Source organism: Ursus maritimus, unplaced genomic scaffold, assembly GCF_017311325.1.
Source record: "Ursus maritimus isolate PB19 unplaced genomic scaffold, ASM1731132v1 scaffold_9, whole genome shotgun sequence".
NCBI lineage: Eukaryota > Metazoa > Chordata > Mammalia > Carnivora > Ursidae > Ursus > Ursus maritimus.
The window spans coordinates 48,217,737-48,230,364 of record NW_024427107.1 but is presented as its reverse complement, the minus strand read 5'-3'; the positions used below and the strand labels follow the sequence as shown (position 1 = coordinate 48,230,364).

Genomic DNA, 12,628 nt, shown 5'->3' with positions numbered 1-12,628 from the left:
CACTTAATGAAAAATGCAACCAGAGAGATGCAAATAAATAGAGAAAAGTTTTTTGTCTATTTCTTCTAACTCTGTTTCTTAAAAACACACGCTGCTCTTTAAGTTTGAGAATATTTAAGTGTTTTCTAAAGGAGTCCAAGGAATACTGATTCCAAGATATGCTTCATAGACAAAGGCTACTTGGTCAAAGTGAGCCAGGGGAAACGCCACATTCTATTTTTCTTTTGAAAAGTCACGAAGCACATAAACATAACAAAGGACTTGACGAAGTGCTGCAATTAGGGAAAAAAAAAAAAAAACCCAACCCACACAGTCAATGGTATTTTAATGACACCATACGGTGACAGAGGCAGCTTTACCTGTGGGGAGAGCAGCTTAACAGAGATGCTGACTCACCGGGTTGTGCACCTGAAACTAATGTACATTGTGTGTCAACTCTACTCAGACTTACAACATTAACACAAAAAACTGCTTAACTCATATTTTCTCCACTTATCTGACCGTGAAATCCTATTTTTCTGCTTAACATCTGTTGACATCCAAAGGTCTATTGCTCTGTGGGATGCACTTTGGGAAATGCCACTTTTGGTGAAATAATTTCTATTCAAGATGTCTGATATTGCCCATTTTAACCAGTGACACTTCCACATGAGCAAAGTTACAATGCCAGAGGCCTAGCAGCCCTTACTAAATACCGCTGCTGATTACTTTTGCCCTTGTTCCTGTCACTCTGTTAATTCATTTTTAAAATTTACTTTTTCATGCTTTTGAAAATATTGATAGCTAGAAATAGATCTTAGATTGGCAACAGCCCCAATGTCATATCAATACATTAAATAGTGCAGTGACCTTAAAAAGCAATGAATCATAGATTAAAGTTTCTGCTTCAAAGAACTACAGAGGATGCAGTACAAACGAAAACTTAATTTTGCTTTCTTATTTGACAGCATGACTTATGTAATATAGATGTGGGGTTAGGAAGGAAAAAAATATTGCTTCTTCTCCTCCCTCCCCTTTTTAAAAAGCAGAGCCTTGCAGTGAGCCATTTTCTAGACCAGCAGGGAAAAAATGCAATAACATTTCTGAACATATCTCAAGCCACTGCTCCAATTAATCTGTGATAAATCTCAACAGATGCACCTTCAAAGTACACTTAGAGGAAGAGAGTAAAGTACTATTTTCAGAAGATCTAGGGTTGTATTTGGAAAAACTAAAGGGAAAACTAGTAGAATTAATGAGAAAAAATATTAGTACCAATCAGAGTTCGATAAGGTGGCTTGACAGAATATTTAAAACACAATTTAAATTAATAACTTTAATAAAGAAATACCCAAAATAACCAGTGAGAAAATGTAATTGAAAAAATATGGTATTTACTATAATAATACAATTTGCAAAATACCTAGGAATAAAATGAACAAATTATGTCCCAAAGACATAGGACAAAAATTATACAATTGAAGGACAGAAAAGAAGGCTTAAATCAATGGAGAGACCTACAAGGACTCTGAATAGTAAGAACTGATATTACAAAGGTGCCAATTCTCCCCAAATTAGTTCACATTTTGATGCAATTTTAACGTTACATTTTACCAAAACAAACAAACCCAACTTCTAGAAGAAAACACAGACAGCAATCTCTCTGACATCAGCTGTAGCAACATTTTCCTAGATATGTCTCCTAAGGCAAGGGAAACAAAATCAAAAATAAACTATTGGTACCACACCAAAATAAAAAAACTTCTGCACAGCAGAGGAAACCATCAACAAAACAAAAAGGCAACCAACTAAATGGGAGAAGATATCTGCAAGTGATACATCCAATAAGGGATCAATATCCAAAATATATAAGGAATTTATACAACAGCAAAAAACCCACATAATTCAATTAAAAATGGGCAGAAGACCTGAATAAACATTTTTCTGAAGAAGACATACCGATGGCCAACAGACACATGTAAAGATGCTCAACATCACTCATCCTCAGGGAAATGCAAATCAAAACTATAATGAGTTATCACCTCACACCTGTCAGAATGGCTAGTATAAAAAAAGACAAGAAATGACAAATGCACGTGAGAACGTGACGAAAAAGGAAGCCTTGTGCACTGTTGGGGGGAGTGAAAATTGGTGCAGGCACCATGAAAAACAGTATAGAGTTTCCTCAAAAAATTAAAAATAGATCTCCTATATGATTCCGTAATCCCACTACTGGATACTTACCCAAAGAAAATGAAAACACTAATTTGAAAAGATATACATACCCCTGTGTTTACTGTAACATTATTTACAACAGCCAAGATATGGGGGCAAACCTCAGTGTCCATTGACAGATGAATGGATAAAGAAGGTGTGGTATATCTACACAATGGAATATTACTCAGCCATAAAAAATAACGAGAGCTTGTCATTTGCAACAAGAATGGACCTGGAGGGTATTATGCTAAATGAAATAAGTCAGACAAAGAAAGACAAATACCATATGATTTTACTTATATATGGAATCTAAAAAAACCCCAAACATAAAGCAGAAGCAGACTCCTAAATATAGAGAACAAATTGCCAGAGGGGATGAAACTGGGGGGATGGGCAAAATGGACAAAGGGGAGTGAGAGGTATAGGCTTTCAGTTATGGAATAAATAAACCACAGGATGAAAGGTACAGCATAGGAAATACACTCAATGGTATCATAATAGCGTTGTATGAGGGCAGACAGAAGTTACACTTGTGGCGAGCATAGTGTAACACAGTGATGTTGAATCACTACCTTGTACTCCTGAAACGAACATAACATTGTGTGTCAACCATACTTCAATGAAAGAAATGAGCGTTTAGCCAAGAAAATCCTGAAGATGCATAATGAGGTCCAAAGAGAAACGCATTATGGAGACATTACTAAGTACCACTTGCTACAGTCTGTTATTACCTTACGTCTGTCACTACAATTCCTATCTGCAGCTTTGGTACCTTCCTTTAAGCCTAGAACCAAGAAAGCGAGGCCCACAAAGAAGTGCATTAGTAGTAATGTCTCCATTTTGCCTTGGTCTGTTACTATCTTGTATCTATGCACACAACGTGTGATTCTTCCTTCTTTGCCTGTGTGGCCTATTTGAAGAGATTGCCTTTAAGCATTTACATTTATTTTACCTTTATAATCATTTGTGTTAGGAAAATTTCCAGTAGCACTTCATCTGATTGACATATAAAAGCTAGAAATTATTAAGCATGTATTTGTGAGATCTTACTAAGCAAGGAGTCAGCTTAGTTCTGAAAAAAGTAAAGACATTACATATAAGGTGTATAAAATTTCCATCCTAATGCATTCCCTATGAAAGTAGCTACTATATAGAATATAGCTATGAATTTAAAAAAGAAAATTTCTGGGCACCCGGCTGGCTCAGTGGGTGGAGCGTGCAACTCTTGATCTCAGGGTTGTAAGTTTGAGCCCCACATTGGGTGTAGAGATGATTTAAAAATGAAATCTTTAAAAATGAATGAATTAATGAATAAATAAATAAATAAATAAAAAGAAAATTTCCTAGTACAAAGGCAGTGCAATTACATTATTAAACAATGAATTAGGTTGTATCTTTTCTTCATTATTAATATGACTAGGAGACCTCAAGAAAGTCACTTCACATTTTTTCTTTGGTTTCACATTCATGAAATGATCTTATACCTGTCTTATTCTATTAAATGAGAAAAGTATTTCAAGTTTTCAAAAATGCTACCTCCTTTAAAAGCCAATGATAGTATATTATTATCTAAATGCAAATGATAGTATATTATTTATCATAATTATAGTAAATTATATTTAAATATATTACAGTTGACTCACTTACAGAACTATTCCATGCATATGTGTACATTGGCCTTCCATATTTCAATATAGATTCACTTGTTCAACTTGTCACATCTCTAACCTATGTAAAATAACCATATTGCTTTTAGTAAGTAAATATTTGTAAAGGTTGCTAATGATATAATAAGAGCAATACATAACCATGTGTTATTTGTCCTCTTCAGATACAACTTGAAAGGTATACATGACTTCCATATAGTATGGAAATATTGAGAAAGCTTGCTGGAAGTAATGTGATGGTCATTCAATTATTTCTGTTTAATGTTTTCCTTTAAAAAATGATTATATGTTTGTTTTTTCTTCATTATGGAAAGGTTTATCTCTCTAGAGCTATGGAGATACTATTACTGTTACTATGAAAACAGGGTCTCTAATTTCACAGCAAGGAGGAGAGAGTAAGTAAAACGATAGCTTCAAGTCCCAGATTTAAAGCCTAAGAGAACAAACCACGCCCACCATGATCTTAAAGCCAGGCCGGGACTAATGACACAGAAACAAATTGGCTAGAATGATGATGTTGGTGGTGATAGTCATGGTGGTGGGTGGTCGAGGTTATTTTACATTCAGAGAAGCTTTCTACATTGTTCTTGATTCAGCGAGTTACTAGAATTGGAAGAGAATTGTTTAGGGAATCTACACATTACTTTAGTTTTTTGGATATGAGTTTGGAAAAGCAGCCAGAGTTGGAGAGCTGAGGATAATAGGCAAGGGCATGAATCAGTACCAGCCAAGAAGCCAAAAGTAAGGGGATACATGCTGCCAGGGGTCAATTCAAGATAGCACAGATGTAGGCAAGTTAGACTAACAGATATGAAACAACGGGGCCAAGAACTCTCAGGATTCATATAATTCCTGCCTCAGAACTATAGACTGAAAAGTATCAGACAAAGAGAGAGACAAAGAGACAAAGAGACAGAATAAACTTGCTGTCTTGAGAAGCTGGGCTGGTTTTGGAATACAACTCCAGATTTTATGCCTGTCCTAGAATAAAGAGGAGCAGGCAGCTTGGCTTGGTTCTTGTGAAGAGAGAAGTCTCTGTGTTTGTTCCACAACTTGAAAAATTACTGAACAGTCATTACGTTAAAACAATGATATTTTAGCAAACAATGCATCTTTTAACGTAACAAAAATGACAGCCCTTCAAAAGTGCTCTTGGGTATGGAAAAGAGATCATAGAATCCTTATGGGAATGATACTGGAAATAGAAGACTCTTTGCCTCTCCCAACTTTACTCTGTACTTACTGATGCTTAAAATCCCACCTTTGTAGCTTTACCACTGGGGTCTAAGACTTTCCAATTCCAAAGATACAAACACGTCTAGAGGGGATCTAAGTATTTCCAACTACTCTTTATCTTAATAGGAATGAGTTAGATAATTATTTCCTGAGAACAGAAAAGGGTGAAAGAACGTGAAAATACTCAAGGAGGTTCAGCAATAGAAAGAAAGGGAGCACAAAGTGGAGACCACTGGAGGCGAGTCACCTGCTTCACAATTTTGAATAGGACTTGCTCAAAGCATTTATTGTCTTCTCTCCTTCCTCTTCCCCCATTACCCCTCTTTCTATTATTTCTTTCAGTTTCCTTATTAAAAAAAAATGAAGAGTAGGGATAATAATTCCTTCTTCAAAGAGCAAATATGGGGATTGGAGAGTTAATAAAATGGTTGGTGCTCCGGGAACTGTCCATTACTCTCCTGTTGCAACTCCTGTCTATCTCATTTGGCTAAAGGGGGAAAAAAGCACTTTCTCCTCAATGAATATGACAGTAAATAAAAAGATATCAAGAAATTTTTTTTTTTTTTTTAGCCCTATGTGCCTTTCTAAGCCCAGAAACTCTCAACTTGCCACTTAACCTTCCTCCCCACAAAAGGATTTCAGGGAACTTAGCCCAAGAGCCTGGTTTAAGTTTGACTTATTCTATTCCTTTTTTCCAATTTTTAATCATGGCTACAATGTTCTTCTTTAAAAAAAAAAAAAAGCTTTTAATTTTAATTCCAGTTACCATCCAGTGTTACATTAGTTTCAGGTGTATAACATGTTCTTTCGATGAGAAAGTCCTAGAATCAGATCCAATTTAAAAAATCAGAAAAAGCTACAGTAGTAAACATCTTAAGAAAGCAAGGGTTTGTACTTTTTTCTTTGTTTTATCTAAAATAGTTTTGTTTTGTAACACTATAGAAACTCTTGTGACTAAATCCATAAAAAACACTTGACTATTACTTCACTAACATTACGTGATATTCATTAAAATAAATAGTAGCATTCAACATTAATCTAAAATTATCCACAATGAACAGCACTGTCCAAACCGTACATATCTGGAGGAAGCATGGTCTCACCACCGGGACCACGTCATTTTTCTCAAAGACGGCTGAAATATCAAAGACAATCCAAAACCCTGGTTACAGGGTAAGAAACAGGTCTTCCAAAAGCATTCTGGATAAAGTGGAAAAATGATCATGAACACTGACTTCAAAGAATTTTGCTCTTAACATATGGATATTAAGTTTGTTACACCTGTTTTACAAACTTAAATGGTTACATCATATTAATCAAAAATAAAAAAAGAAAATCAAAAGTGACAGCAAGCATTGTTCAGTGAACCTCAAAGCAGAGGTGGTAAACAGGACAGCCGTCATTTTACACAGAGCACAATAAATGTGCTAGAGAGCACACGTATGAACACTGATAGAATTTCAAGGCTATTTTGGTCGAAAACCTCAGTCCCTCACAACAGTGGAGCTGTTTAATTCTTCACTAGATAATCTTGGTGCAATCAGTGTAGCTAGAGTAGAGAACTCCTTTCCGAGATTAGAAAGAATTGAAAATTAAGCATGAGATAACAAGCCGGCTGGACTAAGTGACATTTAATCTTTTGAGATTTAAAAATTATCCAATAAAATATTTGGGTGTTTATTTTTATACTTAGTCATTTCCTCTCTCGGATCTTCAATTATTTCCCTCCCGTTATGTTCAAAACAGAAAGATTTTTCTTATCTTGGAGGGTAAAATCGGGTTTGGATCCCCACCTGAATCAAGCTTGAAAGTTTGTGTGTAAAGGGCCAGATGGTGCATACATTAGGCTTTGTAGGTCATAAGGTTTTTTCCGGCAACCTCTCAGCTGAGCCACTGTAGCACAAAAGCAACCACAGACAAAACATAAACAAATGAACTTGGTTGTGTTTCAATAAAACTTCATCAAATAAAAATATATTTATAAAAAAAACCCCAGCACCTTCTGCATTTGGTCTGTGGTTCATAGGTTTCCAGCCCCTGAACTAGAGTTTTTTGTCCTTTGCATCTCTGGTTGGTACCTCCAACTTCTACGATTTATGTCCTCCTTAAGCCCTGATGACCTGGCCTTCTTCACATCTTAAAAGCTAATATTTAATAAGAATTAAATTAGGCAATGCCCTGCAGATGATTAATAGATAATGCACTGAAGATAATGCATATAAAGAACTTGTCATAGTACCTGGCACATAGTAAGTACTAACACACCCTTGTATTCATCAAAGTAATCCTGCGATTCTCATTGCTCCTCATCTGGTTCCCCATCTCGGTAAATAGCAAAACACTTTATCTACCCAGTTACCGAAGCCAGGCTTTCAGAAATTAAGTTGGATTCCTCTCTCCCCTTCTCCTCTTACCACCTATCTAGTCCTATCAGATCCAGCCTTATCTCTTCCTCCCCATTTCTACCTGGTAGTCCAGACCACTACTATTCTCTTTTGAAAGATCACCACAAAGCTCTAGCAGGTTCTTCCTGCCTCTAATCTTTCTCCCTTTGGCATGACTGTCAATAATTTTAGGATAAAATCCAATTTCCTGGACATAACTTTTGAGATTCCATCATCTGTTCTCAGACCAACTCTCCAGCTTTATATCTCAAGTCTATCTGTTCTTCTCTATGCTTCAGGCACAAGGACATAGCCTAGTTCCTTCAGCATGCCATACTCCTTCCCGAATACACTTATAGATTGTACTGTCTGATCTGCCACATATTTTTTAAAAGGGTTCCAAATTGCTTAGAAAAAAGTTTCGAAACCAATTCTTCAGTCAAATTAGATCGCTGATCTTTCTTTGATTCATACTTTGTTTTCCTAACTCATCCTATGGTACTAAAGTTTCCTACGCTTGACATGTACGCCTCTTTGATTTCATTGAAATGCTACCAAGTCTTCAAATTCTGGCTTGAAGCACAAGTCTCCCAAGAAGCCATTCAAAATCCCATTCTGGTCAGAAGGGCATTTCTGAAATCTTACAGCGCTGTGTGCTTTGGATGTACTATCCAACATATCTGCTCTAATAGACCTTAAGCTTTTTTTTTTTTTTAAGATTTTATTTATTTATTCGACAGAGATAGAGAGAGCCAGCGAGAGAGGGAACACAAGCAGGGGGAGTGGGAGAAGAAGAAGCAGGCTCATAGCGGAGGAGCCTGATGTGGGGCTTGATCCCAGAACGCCGGGATCACGCCCTAAGCTGAAGGCAGACGCTTAACCGCTGTGCCACCCAGGCGCCCCGACCTTAAGCTTTTTGAGACTGGGTCTATGATTTGTATAATTTTTCAATAGTCCATAGTGCCTGCACAACACATTTTCTTTATTGGAACCACAATAAATCATATTGACTGAGTATCTTAAATTTATAATTTTTTAAAAAGTACTCAGTGCTAGTTTGATAGTCTATTTAAAATTTTAAGCAATATTTAAGTACAATGGAATTTTAACTGATCGAACTATATTAAAATGTCTCATTGGAAGTAGACTGAGATTCAGTGGGTACTATTTAAAGAACAAAAAGCAAATTACACCAAGAACACATAAAGGAAGAACAAGCAACAATAAAAGACCAAGAAGATAAAGCAGATTAAAACTAACTGACTGTACCTAGCTCTCCCTTTCTTTTTTTTATTATTATTTTAGATTTATTTATTTTAGAGAGAGAGAGAGAAGAGAGAGCGAGCACAAGCAGGGGGAGGGGCAGAAGGAGAGGGACAGAGAGAATCCTCAAGCAGACTCCCCACTGACAGCAGGGCTTGATACCAGGACCCTGAGATCATGACCTGAGCAGAAATCAAGAGTCAGCCACTTAACTGAGCCACTCAGGCTCCCCTTACCTAGTTCTCTTATTCAAAATGAAGCAAAGAGACATAAGATTTTACTGATACACACAAATACTCCATGAAAAGGTCAGAAAAAAAATAAGTATCTTTATATGACATCTTTATATTTTTTCCAGTATAAGTTTCTACACATTAAGATAAATGTAAAATAAATACACATCCAGGGAATACTAAATATGATTGAAAGGATTAAAAAGAGGAATAATCCAATATGCAAAATCTGTAAGGAAGTTTTATTGAAGCTGAGATTGTACGACTCAGAAAAGAAGGTTAATTCATATCTAAGTATATGAAAGATCATTTGAATATTCAAAGAATGTGAACCACTTAGTCTTCATCACTATAAAATATAAAACAAAAAAGATTTGACAGTAAGTGCGATTAAATTCTAGAACACAATTCAAAAGAGGACCCTGTATAGCTTTAGAATTGTCCATAGTGCTATATGATTTGGAAGGGAGAAGTATTATACTTCCTTGAGGAAGGAAATAATTTCAGTTTTCCATTTTGGTTAGAAATAAGAAATGGACTTTCAATCATAGAGTAGTATGTATTTAGTTATATGGTATGCCATCTTTCTTATTATTAGTTACATCTACGATTTTGTTTGCAAAGCACAGGTACTTTCATTTGTGTAAAACTATTTTTTTAAGATTTATTTATTTATTTGGGGGTGGCACACAAGCTGGGAGAGCGTGGAGCCCTGCGTGAGAGGCTCCATTTCACGACCCTGAGATCATGACCTGAGCTGAAATCAAGGGTCGTATGCTTAACCAACTGAGCCACCCAGGCACCTCTAAAACTATTCTTATCTTACTGTCCTAATTCTGGGGGGAAAAACTTTCCAAATAAGTCAAATGAACACAGATTCTTAAGTAGTCTGTATTTCTTTTTTTTAAAGAAATCTCTTTCAACACAGTGAAGTAGAACTCTATCCAACTGTCATTTCCATTAAGACAATTTCACAACTGACCGGTTAAATGAGGAAAAACTCAGTCTGGCTGAGAGCAAGTCAGAAACCTTTGCTCATCCATCTTCCCTTTGACGGAGATATCTCTAATTCCAGGATAAAATGACTGCTGGCAGAAGGAGGAAAAAAACAAAAGGGGACAAGCACTTGAGATATTTCAAATGTCAATGGGACTGGAGAGCCTAAGAGAAGAGGCTGATGGCCACTGACTTCCCACCTCTGGCCACTGTGTTTCCTGTGAAAGAAGGTTTCGGTTGGAAGATGTAGAAATGTCTCCGTTATGAGCACAGCCCCCCTGGGGGTTCTCTGTGGTTTTCTGTGATTATTTCTGCATCTTTACCTTTCTGTTTCTGCATCACATGCTGCCTTACTATCAACTTCCTCCTCAGAATACGTCCCCACCTCATCTCAGACTTCACCAGCTCTTGTCCCACCCTCATTTTCTAAGTGATTATGAAGCTTCCAGTAAAACGTAATGAATCCTCAGATACCAGGAGAAAAACAAAACGAAAAAAAAAAACCACCTTACTCTTTGGACTAAAAGCTACAGAAATTACATTTTTCTGTCAATGCAGAACTTTATTGCCTAGAGTATACTAGACCCATTTCCCCACGATTTCAACATGAAGCACGCTTCCACGTGAAACCAGAATCTATTGTTTCTCTCCCTCACAGCATACATAGTATACAAATTCAGAACCGACACGGTTTCAAATCTCTTTTTCAGGTCATTTGGCTTTCAGTTGTTTTTAACAGAAAACACACACACACACACACACACACACACACACACACACACATACACACACACTCTGACCCCCTGGGGAGATTTGTGGACCATGCTCACGAATGGGGAGATTGCCAAACAAACCGAACACAAAGACAGAAGGGCAGAGTGACATTTTCTACCATTAATGTGCGACGTTTTATACCATTCGACCACCATTTACTGAAACTCCATGTGGGAAGTGTTTGGTAAGAGCTGGGATGGACAGAATGATGAGCCAGACTAGGTGCGTTACCTGCTGTGATATACTTTTCATGCCACTTAGTACTTCTCCACCAAGGCAAGCTTTGGAATTTTGACTAATTACTGCTTTATGTTTTTGCGAGGCCTGTCTCTCCCACTGGAACATAAATACTATACAAAGAGGATCCCAGTTACTACATACCATGTTGACAGCCATGGAGTAGAAATTCAATAAACACTTCTTGAATAGCAATATAATGTTAACATGTTCTCAGGTAGGGGGTAAGAGCATCAGTTTAGAAAAAAATCTTATAATAAAAAGAAGGATTTTTCCATCTAGAGCAGCATCAGAGAGGAAAGATGGATTCTACCTCAGTGTTTTTCATTTCACAAAGTCTGCAATACAAAATAGCTTTCAAAGCCCAAGGGGACAATGAGGCAACACTCCTACATTTTTCTGTAAGTTGGAAAAATGAGCTGACGTTACTCCTAGCAGAATTTTACACTGTTTATCTAGGGCTCTATTAAATTCCCAACAAATGCCTGCAACTGTCTCTGGAAATTTTCCTAGTAGGTAAAATGAATGGAACTCACTTCAAAAAAACGAAACAAAACAAAACTAGTAGCTCCATATACCTATGCAGAGTGTATGGGAATTTCATTTAAAAATGGCCTTTACCTGAAAATGCCATTTCTGTTTATGCTCTCATGCACCAAAACCTTAAAACATTTTCTTTTAATGAAATTAAAAGACTACTTTTCCTTAGTATGTACTTCTCAGCTTACAATTAAACTCTTTATGGTTTCATCATTTATATCTACTAGGCCTTTACTGATTATTAGCCTGTACAATGCCTTTGGCTAGTCACATCTTAAAATTATGTCCAATTAAATTAAATAAAACGTATAGTAAATTAAAAGTAGTACCCTGAGAATTTTGATTTTGAAGAGAAAGTTTCCCCCCTAATGATATGAAAAGAATGAATTATAAAAACATACTTTTAGCAACAGTGAGGTTACATAAAGAGTACTAGCTTTGGAGTGGATCTGTCTACTATGAAACTTTTGAGTCTCAGTTTTCTGACCTGTAAAATGGGAATGATAATGCATATATCTAAGGTTGTGAAAGTTAAAATGAACAAATTCATGCTATTGTTAATGATGTCTTTATTAACGGTAAGTTATTTTCTGAATTTTATATTTTAAAAAGCTTAAATTCTTAATAACTGGTTTATACTCTGGTCTGATACTGTAAACTGTGAAGATTAACATTTATGTCTATTTTGCTATATTCCCAGGAAGCATATAATAGGATGGACGTAAATGATAATTTTTATGAAACGTATCTACAATATTTTTTGAATCTCCCCATCCTTTCCATCTCCTTCTACTATTATCATTTGTGGTAGGCATAATGGTCCCCAAAGACATCCATACACCATTTTCTCGTATCTCAAAATATATTACATTACATGGTAAAAGGTACTTTGCAGATGTAATTAAGGTTAAGGACCTTAAAACAGGGATGTATGATTCTGGATCATCTGAGTTGGCCCAATCTAATTATATGAGCCGTTAAAAGCAGAGAACTTTCTCTAGATGGACGGTGAAAGAAATGCAGCAAAATGGGTACTTGGAGAGATGAGAAACACAAGAAATATTCAACACGCCATTGTTAGCTTGAAGATGACAGGGGTCGT

General features: G+C 36.3%; 1 protein-coding gene across 33 annotated transcripts in view; it reads right to left on the bottom strand.

Annotated features, from left to right (window-relative positions):
• Positions 1–12,628, bottom strand: part of RIMS2 (regulating synaptic membrane exocytosis 2) — a 561,128-nt gene that overhangs the window by 60,880 nt on the left and 487,620 nt on the right. The window lies entirely within an intron of this gene.